The 22,563-nt window shown below is 41.3% G+C and overlaps 1 protein-coding gene across 13 annotated transcripts in view; it reads left to right on the top strand.

Annotated features, from left to right (window-relative positions):
- Positions 1–22,563, top strand: part of LINGO2 (leucine rich repeat and Ig domain containing 2) — a 2,408,131-nt gene that overhangs the window by 2,038,611 nt on the left and 346,957 nt on the right. The window lies entirely within an intron of this gene.

The raw sequence follows: 22,563 nt of genomic DNA, 5'->3' as shown, positions 1-22,563 counted from the left end.
ATTGCATTATCTGTATGTTTGGGGACATTATCCTGCTGCAGAATAAATTTGGAGCCATTTAGATGCCTCCTTTTTGGTATTGCAAGATAGATAAGTATCTGCCTGTATTTCTCTGCATTGAGGACACAATTAATCTTGACCGAATCCTCAACTCCATTTGTTCCAAACTTACAAGGAACCTCCACCATGCTTCAAAGGAATCTGTCAGCAGGTTTTTGCCATCTCATCTGAGAGCAGCATGATGTAGGAAAAGAGATCCTGAATCCAAAATATATCACTTAGTTTACTACAGTTTAAGGTACCATGCAGCAGAGCTGAGAAAGCTGACCCTGCCCACACCCGTCACTCTATGTACATAGTCTTTGGTCAGTGAGCTCCTTATCACAGGAGAGGGCAGCGTCCGACCAGGAGGCACACACAAGCTAGTCACAGCAATGATAATGTCCTAGTGATAAAACCTTCATTGTAAGCAAACAACAGCACACAGCCTGATAAGTGGGACATCATTGAATTTAGAGTTTTAACCTCTACCTCATGCTGTCCTCAGATTACATAGCAAAAACCTGCTGACAGATTCCCTTTCACTGTTGCCTGCAGTCATTCATTAGTATATTGTTCTCCAGCCCCTTGGCGAACAAACTGCCTTTTGTTAGAGCAAAATATTTCAATTTTGGATTCATCAGTATTGAGAACCTGCATCCATTTTTCTGCAGCCCAGTTCCTATGTTTCATGCATAGTTAAGTCGCCTGGTCTTGTTTCCATGTCGAAGGTATGTTTTTTTGGCCGCATTTCTTCAATTAAGACCACTTTTTGCCCAACATCTCTGAAGAATAGATGGGTTTAGCTGGCTTCCCCTGGTTTCTGCAATTTCTGAGCTGATTGCACTGCTGCTTCCTTTTTTGAAGGGAGGAAAGCATGATGTCTCCTTCATCTGCTGCTTGAAGATTCCTACAGAGTTGACCACTGTGTCTACAGTCCTCAATTTTGCCCATTTTACCATAATGGAAAGCCATCAGGGAGACATCCGATTGACTAAAAATGTATTCTACAATGAGACAACAACCCCCAACATACAGCCAAACTCATTAAGAACTATCTTCAGTGTAAAGAAAAACAAAGCATCATGGAAGTCACGATATGGCCCCATAGAGCACTGATCTCAACCATCAAGCCTAACAACATGAGTTCCTTCAAAAACTGTGAAAGTGTACATAGAAGAATTAACGCTTTGATGCTGTTCTGAAGGCAAAGGGTAGTTCCACAAAATAATGATTTAATTTAGATTTCTCTTTGTTCATTCACTTTGCATTTTGATAATTGATAAAAATAAACTACTGTATTAACATTTCTATTTTTGAAAACATTCTTTTTTTCCACAAGCCTAGGTATTGCGAATATTAGTCGTAGGAAACTTTAGTAGAAAGTGTTCTTACTTTTTCCACTACTGCACCTTTCACTAGCGGTATTGCGGTTATTTGTCATAGGAATCTTTAGTAGAATTCAGACTGCCAATTACAACAACAGAAATGGATGGTAGTATTCTCAAACAGTGATAATGAATTGTTAAAGAGATAGTCCCTTTTTTTTCAGAACTTGACCCAAAATAGTCTAAAAATAAAAAGATATATATTCAGTTGCTGACCAATCTTAAAACTACTCCTCACTGCCTGGGTCCCCAACAGTCTCTTTTCTTCCTGTTTTAAATCATCGCTGTCATCAGTTATTGACTGCAGAGGTCATGCATGATCCTCATCAGTAGAGTAAGCAAGAACACCAGTAGATAAAAAGGCAGTGGTACAGAGGAGAACCAGGGGATGAGAAGGTGACTATATATTTGTTTTATTTTTAGACACCTCCAGGCTCAGTTTTAAAATAAAGGACTGGACAATTTCTTTAAGAAGTAGAGATGAGCAAATAAGTTTGAGCGGAATTGAACTATACTCAAATTTTACAAAAATCTGCATTAGCCAAAATGCAGTTTTTTTTTTTGTCTTTCCCTTCCACGTGGATTCAGCACAATAGCAGCTGCTGTCATTCTTCTGTACCACAGTGAGTCATCAAAAGGTTAAATAATTAAAATAAAAATTATACTCACCTCACCACCTTCATTTGCCCAACTGCTACTCCCCACCACCTGTCCAGTCCTTGTTGAATCTAATGATCCCTTGGGCTTTTCACTCTGTGCTGGACATCTGGCTATCATGGCAACTGGGAGGGTTCTACAGATGCGATCAGGAAGGTTATGGCGCACAATGTGAGGTCATTACATCATTATCCTCCAGTACTCTTGCACAGAACCCTCCTAGGCTCCATAAATGGCAAAAGTCGGCCACAGTGTGAGAGGCCCGGAGAATCCATTGCGAGCGGCATGGGTTCAGAAGATGTGGTGAGGACCAAACATTTGGTGGTACGTACCTGTTGTCTTCCGTGCATGTCCAGGCCTTTTTGAATTCCAAAGCTCACTAGTGAACTCTTTTTCTTTGCAGATTGTACAAAACTGTTGGCCACTCCTAACATTTCTGCTATTTCGCTGGTGGATTTCTTCCTTTTTTTCAGCCTAATGATGGTCTGTTTCTATTCCATTGAGAGCTCATTTGACAGCAAGTTGTGGGTTCACAGCAACAGCTTTCAAATGCAAATGCCACACCTAGAGTTAACTCCAGACATTTTACCAGCTTAACTGATGATGGATTAATGAAGAAAAAGCCCATGAAGCCCATTAAAGAACAGATAACTGTCCAATTACTTTTGGTCCCTTTAAAAGGAGGCAGCTACATATTAAAGAGCTGTAATTCCTAAACCCTTAAATCAATTAGGACATGAATACCCTCAAATTAAAGCTGAGAGTCTTTACATTAACCCCTTTACAACCCAAGGTGGTTTGCACGTTAATGACCAGGCCAATTTTTACAATTCTGACCACTGTCATTTTATGAGGTAATTACTCTGGAACGCTTCAACGGATCCCCCTGATTCTGAGATTGTTTTTTCATGACATATTGTACTTCATGATAGTGGTAAAATTTCTTCGATATCACTTGCATTTATTTGTGAAAAAAACAGAAATTTAGCGAAAATTTAGAAAATTTTGCAATTTTCAAAATTTGAATTTTTATGCCCTTTAATCAGAGAGATATGTCACACAAAATAGTTAATAAATAACATTTACCAGATGTCTACTTTACATCAGCACAATTTTGTAACCAATTTCTTTTTATTAGGCAGCTATAAGGGTTAAAATTGACCAGCGATTTCTCATTTTTCCAACAAAATTTACAAAACCATTTTTTTAGGAACCACATCATATTTGAAGTCACTTTGAGGCGTCTTTATGACAAAAAATACCAAAAAGTGACACCATTCTAAAAACTGCACCCCTCAAGGTGCTCAAAACCACATTCAAGAACTTTATTAACCCTTCAGGTGCTTCACAGGAAATTTTGAAATGTTGAAGAAAAAAATTAACATTTAATTTTTTTCACAAAAATGTTAATTTAGACCCAATTTTTTTTATTTTTGCAGGGGTAACAGGAAAAAATGGACCCCAAAATTTGTTGTGCAATTTTCCCTGGGCACACAGATACCCCATATGTGGGGAAAAAACACTGTTTGGGCGCACGGCAGGGTTCGGAAGGGAAGGAGCGCCATTTGACTTTTTGAATGTAAAATTTGCTTGAATAATTAGCGGATGCTATTTTGCATTTGGGGAGCCCCTGATGTGCCTAAACAGTGGAAACCCCCCACAAGTGACACCATTTTGGAAACTAGACCCCTCAGGGAACTTATCTAGATGTGTGGTGAGCACTTTGAACCCCCAGGTGCTTCACAGAAGTTTATAACATTGAGCTGTAAAAATAACATTTTAAAATTTTTACCACAAAAATGTTTTTCAACCCCCAATTTTGCATTTTCATAAGGGTAAGAGGAGAAATTGCACCATTCAGTTTTGTTGTGCAATTTCTCTTGAGTAAGCAGATACCCCATATGCGGGGAAAAACCACTGTTTGGGCGCACGGCAGGGTTCAGAATGGAAGGAGCGCCATTTGACTTTTTGATTGTAAAATTTGCTTGACTAATTAACGGACGCCATGTTGCTTTTGGAGAGCCCCTGATGTGCCTAAACAGTAGAAACCCCCCACAAGTGACACCATTTAGGAAACTAGACCTCTCGGGGAACTTATCTAGATGTGTGATGACCACCTTGAACCCCCAGGTGCTTCACAGAATTTTATAACATAGAGCCGTAAAAATAAAATTTTCACATTTTTCCCACAAAAATGTTTTTCAGCCCCCAATTTTGCATTTTCATAAGGGTAAGAGGAGAAATTGCACCATGCAGTTTGTTGTGCAATTTCTCCTGAGTAAGCAGATACCCCATATGTGTGGGAAAACCACTGTTTGGGAGTACGGCAGGGTTCGGAAGGGAAGGAGTATCGTTTGACGTTTTGATTGTAAAATTTGCTTGAATAATTAGCGGATGTGCCCCTCATGTGCCTAAGCAGTGGAAACCCCCCACAAGTGACACCATTTTGGAAACTAGACCCCTCAAGGAACTTATCTAGATGTGTGGTGAGCACCCTGAACCCCCAAGTCCTTTACAGAAGTTTATAACATGGAGACATGAAAAAAAAAAAAAAAAAAACTTTTTACACAAAAAATACGTTTTAGCCCCAATTTTTTCATTTTCACAAAGGTAAGAGGAGAAAATGGACCCCAAAAACTGTTTTGCAATTTCTCCTGAGTACGCCAATACCCCATATGTGGGTGAAATACAGTGTTTGGGCGCACGGCAGAGTTCAGAAGTGAAGGAGCACTGTGTGACCTTTTGAACGCAAAATCGGCTGGAATCGAGAGCGGACGCCATGTCGCGTTTGGAGAGCCCCTGATGTGCCTAATTAGTGGAAACCCCCCACAAGTGACCTAATTTTGGAAACTACACCCCTCAAGGATTTTATCAAGGGGTATGGTGAGCATTTTGAACCCAGAGGTACGACACACAATGTGATAACATTAGGTCATCATATTGAATAAGTTGTCATTAGTCTTGAGCGCAAGTGCTCGCTGCTTGAGTTTGCATCGGGTACTCAGGTATTCACCATGTATCAAGGGTGCTCGAGTGACATGCTCGCGTCCCCGCCCGAATGTTTTACGGTTAGTAGACACCCAAAAAAAAACATGCGGGGATCGCTCGTTCATGCCAGACAATCCCCGTGAGGTTTTTTTGGCCGTGAAGCATATGGGGCGGAGACTCAAGCATGTCACTTGAGCACCCGCGATACTCAGTGCATACCCAAGCACCCGATGCAAACTCAAGTAGCGAGCACTTGCGCTCAACACTAGTTGCCATATCGTCGTCTTTTTTTTTTTTTGCTTTTGAAAAAAATCCCAACCCTAACCCTAACCCCAACCCCAACCCTAGCCCCAACCCCAACCCTAACCCTAGCCCAACCTTAGCACAACCCTAGCCCAACCCTAACCCCAACCCTAACCCCAACCCTGACCCCAACCCTAGCCCAACCCTAGCCCTAACCCCAACCCTAACCCCAACCCCAACCCTAGCCCAACCCTAGCCCTAACCCTCACCCTAGCACTACCCTAACCTCAACCCCAACCCTAACCCTATCACAACCATAACCCGAGAGTTTATTTTTTACGCCGTTCCTCGTGTGGTATAAGTGATTAGACGACTTCATTCTTCGGGTCGGTGCGACTACAGAGATGCCAGAATCATATCGGGTTTTTATGATTGACAGCTGTCACACACTAAAAGATGGATTTTTTTGTAAAATCTAGTTTTTGCATCACCATATTTTGAGAGCTATAATTTTTCCATATTTTGGCCGATAGAGTCATGTTATGGCTTGTTTTTTGCGGGTTGAGTTGACATTTTTATTGGTGCCATTTTTAGGCACGTGACATTTTTTGATCGCTTTCTATTCCGATTTTTGGGAGTCAGAATAAACAATAACCAACAATTCAGGAATTGTTTTTTTTTTTATTTTTTTATTCTGCTCCACGTGTTGTAAAGTTGATAAGGCAGCTTTATTCTTCGGGTCAGTACGTTTACAGCGGTACCACATTTACAGTCATATGAAAAAGTTTGGGCACCCCTATTAATCTTAAGCTTAATGTTTTATAAAAATTGGTGTTTTTGCAACAGCTATTTCAGTTTGATATATGTAATAACTGTTGGACACAGTAATGTTTCTGCCTTGAAATGAGGTTTATTGTACTAACAGAAAATGTGCAATCTGCATTCAAACAAAATTTGAAAGGTGCATAAGTATGGGCACCCTTATCATTTTCTTGTTTTAAATACTCCTACCTACTTTTTACTGACTTACTAAAGCACTTTTTTTGGTTTTGTAACCTCATGGAGCTTTGAACTTTATAGCCAGGTGTATGCAATCATGAGAAAAGCTACTTAAAGTGGCCACTTGCAAGTTGTTCTCCTGTTTGAATCTCCTCTGAAGAGTGGCATCATGTGCTCCTCAAAACAACTGTCAAATGATCTGAAAACAAAGATTATTCAACATAGTTGTTCAGGGGAAGCATACAAAAAGCTGTCTCAGAGATTTAACCTGTCAGTTTCCACTGTGAGGAACATAGTAAGGAAATGGAAGAACACAGGGACAGTTCTTGTTAAGGCCAGAAGTGGCAGGCCAAGAAAAGCATCAGAAAGGCAGAGAAGAAGAATGGTGAGATCAGTCAAGGACAATCCTCAGACCACCTCCAGAGAGCTGCAGCATCAACTTGCTGCAGATGGTGTCACTGTGCATCGGTCAACTATACAAGGCACTTTGCACAAGGAGAAGCTGTATGGGAGAGTGATGCGAAAGAAGCCGTTTCTGCAAGCACGCCACAAACAGAGTTGGCTGAGGTATGCAAAAGCACATTTGGAGAAGCCAATTTCTTTTTGGAAGAAGGTCCTGTGGACTGATGAAATCAAGATTGAGTTATTTGGTCATACAAAAAGGCGTTATGCATGGTGGCAAAAAAACACAGCATTCCAAGAAAAACACTTGCTACCCACAGTAAAATTTGGTGGAGGTTCCATCATGCTTTGGGGCTGTGTGGTCAATGCTGGCACTGGGAATCTTGTTAAAGTTGAGGGACGCATGGATTCCACTCAGTATCAGCAGATTCTTGACAATAGTGTTCAAGAATCAGTGATAAATATGAAGTTACAAAGTGGATGGATCTTTCAGCAAGACAATGATCCAAAACACCGCTCCAAATCTACTCAGGCATTCATGCAGAGGAACAACTACAATGTTCTGGAATGGCCATCCCAGTCCCCAGACCTGAATATCATTGAACATCTGTGGGATCATTTGAAGAGGGCTGTCCATGCTCGGCGACCATCAAACTTAACTGAACTGGAATTGTTTTGTAAAGAGGAATGGTCAAAAATACCTTCATCCAGGATCCAGGAACTCATTAAAAGCTACAGGAAGCGACTAGAGGCTGTTATTTTTGCAAAAGGAGGATCTATTAACTATTAATGTCACTTTTCTGGTGAGGTGCCCATACTTATGCACCTGTCAAATTTTGTTTGAATGCAGATTGCACATTTTCTGTTAGTACAATGAACCTCATTTCAAGGCAGAAACATTACTGTATCCAACAGTTATTACATATATCAAACTGAAATAGCTGTTGCAAAAACACCAATTTTTATAGAACATTAAGCTTAAGATTAATCGGGGTGCCCAAACTTTTTCATATGACTGTATATCGTTTTTCTATGTTTTGGCGCTTTTACATAATAAAAGCAATTTTATAGAAAAATATATTTTTTTGCATCGCTTTATTCTGAGAGCTATAACTTTTTTATTTTTCGGCTGATGGAGCAGTATTGCGGCTTATTTTTTGTGGGACGAGATGACGTTTTCAGAGGTTCAATTTTTATTTATATTCGTCTTTTTGATCGCGTGTTATTCCATTTTTTGTTTGGCGGTATGATGATAAAGCATTGTTTTTTTTTTTTTTTTTTTACCGTGTTCACTGAAGGGGTTAACTAGTGGGACAATTTTATAGGTCAGGTCGTTCCGGATGCGGCGATACCAAATATGTGTACTTTTATTGTTCATTTTGCTTTTTTTCATAATAATATTTATTTTTTGGTGGATTATTTTATTTATTTATTTTTTATATTTTTTAAAAAAAATATATATATTTTTTTCACTTTCTGACAGTTTTTTTGCTTTTATACTTTGTCCCACTATGGGACTTTCCCTTTTCTTACTCTGATCGCCTGCATAGCACAGGAATGGAGCACCATCCCTGTGCTATGCAGGCTGTCAGCGCTGCACAGGGAGAAGATAGTATGGTCATGCACTGCGCATGACCAAAAAATCTTCCTGCTGTCTGGTGACACGGATGTTGTCATGGCGACATCGGGTCATCATGCCAACATCCGGGAAGCCGCGGCAGACAGCGCTGGAGGCAGGAAGAGGAGGTGAGTATTGCGATCACCTCCCCTTGCCACCGCAATGCTGTGATAGACTTCGATCGCAGCATTGCGGGGGTTAATGTGCCGGGAGTGGTGCGGGACTGCTCCCTGCACATAGCACCGGGTGTCAGCTGTGACAATCAGCTGACACCCGGCGGCGATTGTGCCCGCACAGCCTGTGTGCTCGCGCGATCGCAATGACGTGTTAATTAGTGTCAGGCTCTTAAAGCCCAGGGCGCAGACGCCTATTAATACGTCTTGGGCTTTAATGGGGTTAAGCCTATATTGATTATAAAACTGTATCTTGAATATATTTTGGTAAACCGCTAAAATGGCAAAACTTGTGTCACTGTCCAAATATTTCTGGACCTAACTGTAAGTCTCACTGTTATAGGTCATTAAAAAATACAGTATATATACTGTATATTATTCATTCATTATCCTCACTGATATAGCACCCTCATATTCCACAGCTAACATCATCACTGTCCCAATTGGTGCTCACAATTTAAATTCCCTATCACCATGTTTTTAGGGTGTGTGAAGAAACTGGAGTACTCGGAGGAAACCCACCAAACAAGGAGAGAACATACAAACTCCTTGCAGATGTTATCCTTGGTGGGATTTGAATCCAGGACCCATGTCCTGCAATGCAACAGGGGTCAGTGATGGAAATATGGCCTTAGGCAATTTCAAACATGCTGTATATTTCTAATTTCTGAAAGAATTTCTATGTCAAACATTGCCCTCGACATACTTTCAAAGGATAACCAAATGATCTGTTAACAGTTACAGAGTTCTTTGTCATCATTCCTTTTTGTTACTACTCGTACTCTCTGTTTCTATTGTACAGCATAATCTCTTGTGTGTCTCCCATTGCGTAGCTAATAAATGTATAAATCTTGGGGTTCAACTACTCAAAACTACCCACCTATCATGAGAATGGGGTTCCCAAAGTCATTTGTGTGAATAGATCCACATGTGTGACCATTCACTATCTATGGGACCAGTGGTCACTCATGCTTACTACCACTCTGATAGATCCATAGAATTGAATGGCCGCTCTTCTATTACATATATAGTTATCTACTCGGGGCATTTTTATAGATATCCAAATCTATAAAGATATGCCCTGACTATTACCTGCACAGTGCGGTAATACAGAAAGGGTGATTTACTGAGAGGGTACCAGGTATGAAATAAGCTACAGTATTTATTTTTCTAAACTAACTAAGATATTTTCTAAAGAAAAAGTGAAGTCTTGCGCTTGTCTTATAAGATTCTCCTTAAGAAGAGACTTCAAAAGGAACTGAAGTAGGCAGCATAAAATTCCCCAGTGCATTTTACGAGTACAGTGTTGTTTTTCCTACTGACGCTATCAAGAAAGGAAAAGGGCAACACTTATTTTGAAAATTCTCTTTCATGTTCCCTGATGCATTTTGCAAACTCTGTTAGATAATCCTATCAGCCACATTTCTCAGTGATGTACGGATTGGAGTGCCCATGCATTTTGTATGGAATAGATATCAGGCATCAAGCACAAACCACAAGTAATTTGTGCTCTTGTTTTGGGGTCAGACTGTCCTCTGCCTGTATACCTATGATTTCAGAGCTGTGTCTAAGCTTCAGTTACTATTTCCCTGTACACTGTAATTTTTTACAGGAGGGTAAATGTGATTTCAGTGGAGCAGCCAGATGCTAAAAGAAACATACAGCATATGCCACGTACAATGAAATATGGTCGCTTCTCTCCGCGTGTGAATGAGACGAGTACAGCTTTCTTGACATGTAAGAAATATCATACTTTACAAGCACTTCAATATTCCACAGTCAACAAGAGCATGTTTTAAGGCTGCACTCATTGATTCTGAGGTTAAGGATGCGTGAGTAGGAGGCCATGCTTCAAGCAGATCACAATGGTCTTTAGCGTTCAGTCCAGATCAGACCTGACAGAACCGCTCAGCTGAACAGCGCTCTGTCACTTAGGAGCAGTGAACTAGGGCAGTAAAAAGAAGATATGTCTTGGGATGTAATTCAAGAAAAAATCTAGAATCACCAATTAATGACTTATTGCAACAAATAATGACTCATTTAAAGCACCCGACTTTAAGAGGAAACTGTCAGAACATTTGTACCTATGGATGTGATATCGTTGTATAGACACTTGTCCCTCAATAAAAATGATATCTTTCTTGTAGAGATCCCATTTTCCAGCCATGAGAAATCTAAAACAGAAGTCCTATGCAAATCTGAGAACACAATGGGGGTGTCTCAGTGCACTCAGGTTGCTTACTTCAAGTGCACTGACACACCCCTTGTGCACTTCGTCTGATTTGCATATGGATGTCACAACAGTTTTTTCTTGAGTTGCATATTAGATCTTTAAAAAAGTGTATAATTTTTATTGAGGGACAAATACAAGCACAACCATGCCAGTACTTCCATATGTAAAAATGTACTGATAGGAATCCTTTTAATAAATATATAAAATTCTGCCATCCACAAGTCCTTTTCTCCTTCCCTTCCTCAGTTTTAAATGCTTTTGCTGATTTCTTTACTATACCTATATGTTTTTAGAAGTTCAAAATGAAATACAAAACAGCAATGTAAGGGAATGAGCAATTCACCAAAATTATTAGACTCCCAAACATCACTTTTAACCTTTGGGGCATTTTCATCCTGTAAAGCCATACAGAACTGCTTATATTACTAAACAGGCTATAGAAGTTTCTATTGAGACTTTTCTTAACGAGGTTTGTCAAACTTTCTGGTATGTTTTTACAGCAAGGCCTTTATAACCATTGAAATACTATGGCACCAATGGACTCCATTAAAATTAGAATTGCCAAGACTCTGTTATAAGCATGAGAAAAGCTACAGGAATGAACCGAGCTTAATCTACAAATTGTCATAAACCAGCATGTGCATGCTTGATGGATCTAAGGATGATAAGGAATTTTAAAATTCAGATTTCTGTTATTTGGTTTATTTCCAATAAATACATTGGATTACAGAACTGATGATTATACCATTTCTGTCACGATTCCAGTGTGTCTTGGATGCAGTGAGAGACAGTTTTGCTGTCCTATGGAATCAGGGTCATGTTGAGCAGTCAGTTTGGTGAGTGGTTGGATGGCCTTACTTATGTGCAACCAATGCAGTCGCACAGGTCGCCAGCCGCCAGACACCAGAGGGGGCGTCTCAGGGAGACAGCAACTAACCATCATTTGCTGCTCCCATTCTGCCCAAGCTCCTACAGGAACAATGCAGAGGAAAGTTTTGCACAAGACACCATTCAGGTTAAGGCCAGCTCTGGACAGCTCAGTTGTCCAATCCAGTGCAGGGGCATGATATCTAAAAAGATATGCCCTGACTCTGCACAGTGCGGGAATACAGAAAGGGTGATTTACTGAGAGGGTACCAGGTAAGAAATAAGCTACAGTATTTATTTTTCTAAACTAACTAAAATATTTTCTAAAGAAAAAGTGAAGTCTTGCACTTGTCTTATAAGATTCTCCTTAAGAAGAGACTTCAAAAGGAACTGAAGTAGGCAGCATAAAATTCCCCAGTGCATTTTAAGAGTACAGTGTTGTTTTTCCTACTGACGCTATCAAGAAAGGAAAAGGGCAACACTTGGGTGGTCTGTATTTTGATAGACAGCCCAGCCATCCAATCTGAAACTGGGAGGTGCTGAGCTTCCTTCAGATGTTCCCTGTTTTAAGTGATTACTTACTGTAGCTACTTAGCTAAGCTGTTAGTCCCAGATATCTGCCAGTCACAGCATTTGCTCAGTGGTGCATGTTTGCCTTGTATTTCAGTGCTCTGTTTGTTAATGTATTTTCTGCCTGACCTTGGACTTTGCTCTGACCATCCATTTGCCTAGCCCCTTTGCTTTGATCCACTATCTTTCTGGTATTCTGACCTCGGACCGTGACCTGACTATGCTTTTGTCTTTCCCCTTTAGTTTACTATATGCTCTCTTAGTATCTGACCCTGGAAAGGTTGACTACCCTTCTTTGTGGCTTGTCTGTGAGTAGAGACTAGCATCACATTACGACTGGCCATATACTTTTTTTTCCCCATCAATGGATCCAGTTCGTACACTCTGTGATCTGGTGGCAAATCTGACCCAGATGATCCAGGATCTGGCCAGGCAGCACCAGAAGCTAGAATTCGAGCTGCAAAGTCTGTTTTCTAGTACTATGGGTGCTTCCCAAAGCTCTCTGCTACTGATTGTAGTTATGACTTCTACACTTTCTGACGTGCAGTTGGTCTTTCTCGAACCGGTAGTGACACTTCCTGAGAAAGACCAGTTTAGGGTATTCAAGGAAAGTTGTAGACTGGTCTTCAGGGTATCAATCCGAGCAGGTGGGAATAGTCATATCCCTACTGCGAGGGGGCCCTCAGTCTTGGGATTTTCTTTGTCTCCACTAGCCCCAGAATGGTCTTCTGTTTATGCCATTTTTGATGCCTTAGGTATGATCTATGATGAACCTTACAGGGTCCAGGTAGCAGAGGCAAAGATCATGAATCTGACACGGGGGTCGCACAGCTGAGGACTATAGTTCCAAGTTCCGGCAATGGTCCTCAGAAGTTCTGTGGAATGATTCAGCTCTCAAGTGGCAGTTCCATAGAGGTTTTTCTGATACTCCTAAGGACACTCTGGCTCTGCATACTCCACCTTGTTCCTTGGGGGAGGCCATGACTCAGGCCATTCGAATGGATCGAAGAATTCTGGAGAGACATGATGAGCGACAAGGAGTTTCGATCATTCTTCCTGAGTTTGTCGACTTACCCGAGGTGGAACCAATGGACGATAGAGCTGTCAGATGCCCTCTAGAAGTGATCCCGCATTTTTTTTTTACAGTGGCAATAAGTAGATACAGCGGTCATGTGTTGTATTACTGGCTTTATGGATCCCTTCGCCGGTCACTTTAAAGATCAGGTTCTACATATATCTTGCTGTTATTATTCTTGCCTAGTTTCTCATATTGTCATAATCTATCATAGAAAGATTGAGGAAAAACATTTAAATATAGAAAGTATATCACCTTTCTTCTAATTTCACCTTATCCTGATTTGAAACAATAGTTCTTAATATAAATGAGGCAATCAGCGGTGAGTTGATTCATGGGAGATTACATTCAACAAGTACAATTACCTATTAGAGACGACTGTGGTAACATAGGACTTACTGTTTAGATAAATAAATTAGTGCTGAAAGGAGAGAAACCAATCAATGTGCAAAACTGGATCATTTTCAGACCCTTGAATCAATTCAAGTGATGTAAATCATCAAATATATTTATATTTTTGGCTAAATAAGGTGTTACCATGATTAACGCAATATTGTGAGATGACATGATGTACATGCAGCCTACCAGTTAGGATCAGTTAGCTGATGGGGTGCATGTACATCATATATATACATGTGCTTGCACATGGAGTGCCATCATATAGAGTTTTGTGTAGCTCTGTATGTAGGAGAGCTTCTCTCCTAGAGACAATGCTTTGTGGGCGGAATATCTCTGTAATATAGGATTTTATGGAACATACTGCAATCAGATTCATAAGAAGTTTAACTTAAAAATCTGAGTGTGACTTAATATGAAATCAGAGGCATACCAAAATAAAGTAGCCACCCAAATAAATAAGTGAGTGCCCTATACTGTATAACTGGAGTCTATCAGGATTAGGGATGAGTAATTTGATTCGCACTGTCCTAATCCAACGTCCAGTCTGGTCCTCCATTGCAACTAGTTATCACTTCTATCTCCAGCATTCTCGGCTCTGTATCCTGACACTTACTATTCATTAGGTATCATGTAACGTCATGACTTCTCAGGGCCTAGTAAATGCTAGATGCATTTGCAATTGCTCATCTTTAATCGGGATCCATCACATCTGTCTGGGCTCCTATGAAAACGAAATCTTTCTTAAACCCAATTTTTCCCATGCCAGCAAAATAGATCCCATCATGGCCACCATGATTATTCTGATGGGATTAAGGAACTATTCATATGAGTGAGATAATTGTAGAATATTTTTCAAGTAGATATTAGTTATCTCAAGAGTCTTTATAGTTTTATTACCATAAGGACACGATTTTCATTCTGTTGTGGATCACATACTGTATAAGAAAAGGTAATAGAAAATAATTTCCTCCGCTGCTGCCATGCTAAGCTGTATTTAAATCAATGTATTAAGAAAATAACGGAAATTTTCATTTTATAGAGCCATAAATAAGTTGATATACTCGGATGGCTTGTAAATAGAGAGCACTCGACTGTAAAGTCAGTGCATGCAATCCTTTGAAGCCTGTGGTTGTTCTCTATTTAAATGATAACAGCATTGAAAAGAGTATCACCTTACCATCAGGTATAAGGACAACGGCACATTGTCTTACTAGGTTCCTGTAATTAGCCTGTACTCAATTTTCCCCTGAAAAACAATATTTGTTTAATTAGTGCCCTCTTCTGTTCCTTGAAGCCATCCCCCTCTATAATTACTGGTACTTAGCAAGTGAGAGGATGAATACTAAGCTGGAGGGAGGTTGAGAGGAAGACCGGTATAACATTCAGCACATTTAAATGCAGAGAACATATTATCTGTTTCAGGATGCTAGAGGCGGCTTCAAATGAGGGCTCAGACATACCGATAAAAAGTGAGTTTTCTGCAAAGCAGTCGAGAGTGAAAATCAATTATTTTGCAACACGACAAGTGAAATATAAGGACTGCACAAAAGGCTGTGGATGCAATCGCTAAATAGTTTTCTTTCTTCCTGTCAAGGGTTAGAACGTATCTTTCTTTACTAAATTAAACTAATTATGTATAGAAGAGCTAATTAAAGCAGCATGATCTGTGGCTCTATTGTGCAACAAGAGTATGACTATAATATATAAATGTACATCAAAACCACATATATTATTCATATATACACTGTATCCATTCAGTATACAGTATATATGTGTATGTATATCTATATATATATATAGATATACATAGATATAGATATATATGTGTATTAGGCAGGTGTGGATAAAATGATGCAAAGTAATAATGTTTTCAAAAATAGAAGTGTTAGGTTTTTTTTTACGACTTTCAAAATGCAAAATGAATGACGAAAAAAGAAATCTAAATCATATCAATACTTGGTGTGACCTCCCTTGGCCATCAGTTCTTCTACACTTACACAATGTCATGGATTTTTTAGGATTATAGTCAGGTGTATGAGTAACCAATTATACCAAACAAGTGATAATGATCATTAATTTCGTACTTAGGTTGAAACAAAGTCATTAAATGAAACAGTAACAGCTGTGTAAGATACTTAAAAATGGGTGAGTAATAGTCAAGCTCTGTTGCAAAGGTGAGATTGCGCAGATAATTTTATGTCACAGGTCACACAGTATGGCAAGACTGAGCACAGCAACAAGACAAAAGCTACTTATCTTGCAATAGCAAGATCTCTCAACTAGCAACTCTACAATCCACAAAAACAAAGTAACTGGGGTGCAGAAAAATGGCAGCAGTTCCTCTGTCTGCAATGAACTCCAAATAATTCACAACCTTTTCACAATCTAACCTTACTGGTTCTAACAGAAACATGGCTGAAATGGTTTGACAGCCTCCCCTTCTGCTGTGTTATGGTGGCCATCACTTCACCCACACTGCTCACCCTGACAAAAAAAATGAAGGAGGGGTTGGCTTTCTCTTGTCTATCAACTGCACCTTCAACCTAATCCCATGTCTATTCTACGTTACTATCCCTTCTTTTGAAGTACACTCAATCCATATCCACTCTCCCTTCAGCCACCAAGTGGCCATCATATATAGACTTCTAGGCCCTGCCAACATATTGACCACTTCACTACCAGGCTCCTTCATTTTCTCTATGCTGGCATTCCCACTGTCATCATGAGAGATTGAAACATCCCTGTTGACATCCACCATTCAGCAGCCTCCAAACTCTTGTCACTGGCTTCACCCTTTGGTCTCACACAATGGTCCTACACGGCCATCAATAAAGATGGACATAGACCAGATCTCTTCTTCAAGTGCCTCTGTTCCCTATCTAATCTTATAAACTTACCTCTCCCTCTATTCGAACACCATCTACTCACATCCTCATCTCAGTTCACTTCTACTGCTTCCCAAGTCCATCAATTAGCACTCCCTGGCAGAAACCTTTCAAGCCTAGACATTCTCACACGCTCTGACTCTCTCCTACCACTGTCCAACCATATCTTCTCTCCACGACACAGACACCTTTTTCTAAATGCCACGTTCACATCAGCTATTGTCTTGGTCGCTTCTATCATGTAGCAGAATGCGATGAATCAATAGACAACCCTGGCACACCGGCCTCACAAAAAAGCTGTGACATGCTCCCAGGCTTTCAGTGCAGTGCTGGAAGTAAATGCACTCACAAAATGACCTAATCACATTCAAGCAAGCAGTTTTCAAATGCAAGTCAGCCCTCACCTCTGCTAACAGGGCTACTTTATAACTCTCATATCTTCTCTATCACATCCATAAACAGTTAGGCCACGTGCACACGTTGAGTATTTAATGAGTTTTTTACCTCGGTACTTCTAAGACAAAACCAGGAGTGGGTGATAAATACAGAAGTGGTGATGTGTTTCTATTATACTTTTCCTCTGACTATTCCAGTCTAGGTTTTGGCTTACAAATACTGATGTAAAATAATGACTAGTGGTGAGCGAACATGCTCAACACTGCTCGGTACTCGCCCGAGCATCACGCTAATCGGGATGTTCGGCGAGCACCGAGCATTTCCGCGTTACTCGGGCGGGAGCTTGGGTCTCCGCCCTGCATGTTTGGCGCTCTTTACAGAGCCAATGACCCTGCAGGGATTGCCAGCCAGTCACTGTAATGCCGCAGCCATGTTGTTTGTGGGCATTACAGTGATTGGCTGGCCGCACAGCGTCACCTCGAGTATTTAAAACCGGGCGCCGCCATCTTGGACAGAGTCACTCCGGATCAGACAGTGTAGGGACAGCGCTGCTGATTTAGGGAGAGATATATCCTGCAAAATAGTTAGTGTAGGGTCTGTAAAGGCTGCCAGATCACACAAACAGTCCTTCTCAGGACTAATATCCATCCCAGATATCAGGCAGGCAGGCAGGCAGTATAGGAGAAGCAGTGGTTATACCAGCAAATGCTGCATTACAGTCCTGTGTGCTCCTGTTGCTGAAATTGCTGGACTTAGCTCCAGGTCTCGGGGGCCAGGAAAAATCCTTTTTTTTCATCTAAATCCTCTTTTTGTCCTCCTTCACACTGTACAAATACCCATCTTATTAACCTTTTGGTCCCCCCCCCCAAAAAAAAAAAAAAAAAATGTGTCTCTGATTTTTCAGACACAAATATATCTGTTGAAAATAGTCTGGTGTAGGCCAGATTACTAGAACTGTGGTTTTGCAGTTCCACGGGTCAAATCTCTGTATTGTCCTTCTTTTGGCATTTTTTGCCATATAGAAAAACAGTAGTGTCTCCTGATTGTTCAGACACATATATTTGTTGAAAATAGTCTGGTGTAGGCACGAGAAATAGAAGTGTGGTTTTGCAGTTCCACGGGTCAAATCTCTGTATTATCCTGCTTTTTAGCATTTTTTGCTGTAAAGAAAAACAGTAGGGTCTCCTGATTGTTCAGACACAAATATATCTGTTGAAAATAGTCTGGTGTAGGCCCGAGAAATACAAGTGTGGTTTTGCAGTTCCACGGGTCAAATCTCTGTATTAACCTTCTTTTGGTATTTTTTGCCATAAAGAAAAATAGTAGTGTCTCCTGATTGTTCAGACACAAATCTATCTGTTGAAAATAATGTGGTGTAGGCCCGAGAAATACAAGTGTGGTTTTGCAGTTCCACGGGTCAAATCTCTGTATTATCCTGCTTTTTTGCATTTTTTACCATAAAGAAAAACAGTAGTGTCTCCTGATTGTTCAGACACAAATATATCTGTTGAAAATAGTCTGGTGTAGGCCCGAGGAATTCAAGTGTGGTTTTGCAGTTCCACAGGTCAATTCTCTGTATTATCCTGCTTTTTTACATTTTTTGCTGTAAAAAAAAACAGTAGTGTCTCCTGATTGTTCAGACACAAATATATCTGTTGGAAATAATCTGGTGTAGGCCCGAGAAATACAAGTGTGGTTTTGCAGTTCCACGGGTCAAATCTCTGTATTTTCCTTCTTTTTTGCTTTTTTTGCCGTAAAGAAAAACAGTAGTGTCTCCTGATTGTTCAGACACAAATATATCTGTTGAAAATAGTCTGGTGTAGGCCAGATTACTAGAACTGTGGATTTGCAGTTCCACGGGTCAAATCTCTGTATTATCCTTCTTTTGGCATTTTTTGCTGTAAAGAAAAACAGTAGTGTCTTCTGATTGTTCAGACAAAAATATATCTGTTAAATATAGTCTGGTGTAGGCCCGAGAAATACAAGTGTGGTTTTGCAGTTCCACGGGTCAAATCTCTGTATTATCCTGCTTTTTTGCATTTTTTGTCGGAAAGAAAAACAGTAGTGTCTCCTGATTCTTCAGACACTAATAGATCTGTTGAAAATAGTATTGTGTAGGCCAGATTACTAGAACTGTGGTTTTGCACATCATGGGTCAAATCTCTGTATTATCCTTCTTTTGGCATTTTTTGCCGTAAAGAAAAACAGTAATGTCTCCTGATTGTTCAGACACAAATATATATGTTGAAAATAGTCTGGTGTAGCCCCGAGAAATACAAGTGTGGTTTTGCAGTTCCACGGGTCAAATCTCTGTATTATACTGCTTTCTTGCATTTTTTGCTGTAAAGAAAGACAGAAGTGTCTCCTGATTGTTCAGACACAAATATATCTGTTGAAAATAGTCTGGTGTAGGCCCGAGAAATACAAGTGTGGTTTTGCAGTACCACAGGTCAAATCTCTGTATTATCCTGCTTTTTTGCATTTTTTGCCGTAAAGAAAAACAGTAGTGTCGCCTGATTACTCAGACACAAATATATCTGTTAAAAATAGTCTGGTGTAGGCCCGAGAAATACAAGTGTGGTTTTGCAGTTCCACGGGTCAAACCCCTGTATTATCCACTTTTGTGCCATTTGCATCTATAAATAATAATAATAATAATAATAATCTTTATTTATATAGCGCCAACATATTCCGCAGCGCTTAACAATTCACAGGTTCATGTACAACAGTCATAAGTAACATAGCTAAAGATAATACAATAATTACAGCAAAAATAATGACGACCCTGCTCCTAAGAGCTTACAATCTACAATGAGGTGGGGGTGACACAAAGTACAATGGCTTATTTACAAGGATGGTCCAGCCATCTTGAGGGGATGAGGGATAGATAGAGGCTGAATGAGCTTATCACCAGCCAGTATCTAGTGCTTTTTGGTTGGGTGGAGACTTATGTTTGGGGAAATAAGGAATGGGCTATGAGAATATAAAAGGACTTTGATTAGGGAACGTGATAGGCCACCCTAAACAGATGTGTTTTTAGGGAGCGCCTAAAACTGTGTAAATTGTGGTTCATCCCAATTTCTTGGGGTAGAGCATTCCAAAGAATAGGTGCAGCTTGGGAGAAGTCTTGAAGCCGGGAGTGGGAGGTACGGATTAGTGCGGATGTTAGTCAAAAGTCGCTTGCAGAGCGTAGAAAACGGGTAGGCCGATAGACAGAGATGAGGGAAGAGATGTAGGGGGGTGCCACACTGTGGAGAGCTTTGTGGGTGAGAACAAGCAATTTAAATCGGATCCTATAATTCATGGGCAGCCAGTGCAATGACTGGCACAGAGCGGAAGCATCTGAGTAACGATTAGCCAGATAGATGACCCTGGCTGCAGCATTAAGGATGGACTGGAGGAGGGAAAGTCGAGTGAGGGGGAGGCCAATTAAGAGAGAGTTACAGTAGTCAAGGCGGGAGTGGATCAGGGCAACAGTGAGGGTTTTTGTTGTTTCCAAGGTGAGAAAGGGGCGGATTCTAGAGATGTTCTTCAGGTGCAAGCGACAAGAGCGTGCAAGAGATTGTATGTGGAGGGTGAAGGAGAGATTGGTGTCAAACACAACGCCCAAGCAACGCGCCTGCTTGCTCGGCCTTATTGTGGTGCCACACACTGAGAGAGAGATGTCAGATTTAGAGAGGTGAGTGGACTGCGGGAACAGAAGAAGTTCAGTTTTTGAGAGGTTGAGTTTCAGATAGAGAGCGGACATGATTTTAGAAACTGCGGCCAGACAGTCACTGGTGTTCTGTAGTACAGCGGGGGTAAGGTCAGGGGATGAGGTGTATAGTTGTGTGTCATCAGCATAAAGATGATACTGCAAACCAAATTTGCTGATTGTCTGTCCAATTGGGGCTGTGTAGAGAGAGAAGAGAAGAGGGCCAAGGACTGAACCCTGAGGAACCCCAATAGTGAGAGGAAGAGGGGAAGAAGTGGAGCCAGCGAACGATACACTGAAAGAGCGGTCAGATAGGTAGGAGGAGAACCAGGAGAGAGCAGTGTCCTTTATGCCGAGGTGGTGGTCAACGGTGTCAAAGGCTGCAGAGAGGTCAAGAAGAATGAGCAAAGAGTGGTCACCATTGTGTTTTGCTGTCAGAAGGTCATTGGTTACTTTGATGAGTGCAGTTTCTGTAGAATGTAGAGGGCGGAAGCCGGACTGTGATGGGTCTAGAAGAGAGTGAGTGGAGAGGTAGCTGGTAAGGCGGAAGTAGACCAGGTGCTCCAAGAGTTTAGAGATGAAGGGAAGATTGGAGACTGGTCTGTAGTTGTTTGTGCAGGAAGGGTCAAGAGAGGGCTTTTTTAATAATGGAGTGATGGAGTGTTTGAAGGAGGAGGGGAAGATACCCGAAGAGAGGGAGAGGTTGAAGATTTTAGTTAGGTGAGTAGTGACGACTGAAGAAAGAGGCTGGAGTAGATGTGAGGGGATGGGGTCAGTGGTGCATGTGGTGGGATGAGAAGAAGAGAGGAGCCTGGAGACTTCGTCTTCTGTGACTGGGTCAAATGTGGAGAGGGATCCAGAGGGGATGTGCGGGGGGGTGGGAGTCACGGCACTTTGTGGCTGGGAGCTGATTTCCTGACGGATGGTGTCTATTTTCTCTGTGAAGTAGGAGGCCAGGTCTTCAGCACAAATGTCCGTGGTGGGGGCCTGCGCTTTAGGACTGAGGAGGGAATGAAAGGTATCGAAGAGTTTTTTGGGGTTGTTGGATAATGAGGAGATCAGGGTGCTGAAGTAGGTCTGTTTGGCGAGGTGAAGGGCAGAGTTATATGTTTTTAACATAAATTTGTAGTGGATAAAGTTTTCTGGTGTCCGAGTTTTCCTCCATAGCCGTTCGGCACTTCTAGAGCATCGCTGGAGAAATCGGGTTTGCGGTGTGAGCCAGGGCTGTTTTACTCTGTGTTTAGAGGTTCTGAGGTTGAGGGGCGCTAATTGGTCCAGCATGCTTCTGAGAGTGTCATTGTAGTGGTTTACAGCCAGATTAGGACAGGAAGAAGAGGAGATTGGGGACAGTGATGAGTGAAGGGAGTCTGTGAGTGTATGAGGGTTAATGGCTTGTAGATTTCTGAATGTGTGATAGGTAGGAGTGTGCTGGGGCGGGCGAGGATTTGTGAGCGTGAAGGAGAGAATGTTATGATCAGAGAGGGGAAGAGCGGAGTTATTTAGGTGGGGGATTGAACTAAGCCGGACAAAGACCAGATCAAGGGTGTTTCCATCTTTGTGTGTCTCAGAGGTTGAAAGCTGTGAGAGGCCGAGAGAAGTGGTTAAAGATAGAAGCTGGGATGCGGATGAGGAGGTGGGTCTGTTTATGGGGATGTTGAAGTCTCCTAGGATAAGGGTTGGTAAATCTGAGGACATGAAGTGTGGCAGCCAGGCAGAAAAATGGTCAAGGAACTGGGTGGGTGAGCCTGGGGGACGGTATACGACCGCTACTCTGAGGGAGAGGGGATGGAAGAGCCTGATGGTGTGTACCTCAAAAGAAGGGAATGAGAGTGATGGTACTGGCGGGATGACCTGGAAGGTGCATTGTGGGGACAGGAGTAAGCCGACTCCACCACCAAGTCTGTTCGCAGGTCTCGGGGAATGGGAAAAATGCAAGC

The sequence above is a fragment of the Phyllobates terribilis genome, unplaced genomic scaffold (genome assembly GCF_046119375.1).
Source record: "Phyllobates terribilis strain yellow unplaced genomic scaffold, ASM4611937v1 Scaffold_1__5_contigs__length_1240528914, whole genome shotgun sequence".
In the NCBI taxonomy this organism is placed as follows: domain Eukaryota; kingdom Metazoa; phylum Chordata; class Amphibia; order Anura; family Dendrobatidae; genus Phyllobates; species Phyllobates terribilis.
Note: the sequence above shows the minus strand (reverse complement) of the source record. Positions and strands in the feature narration are given on the sequence as shown.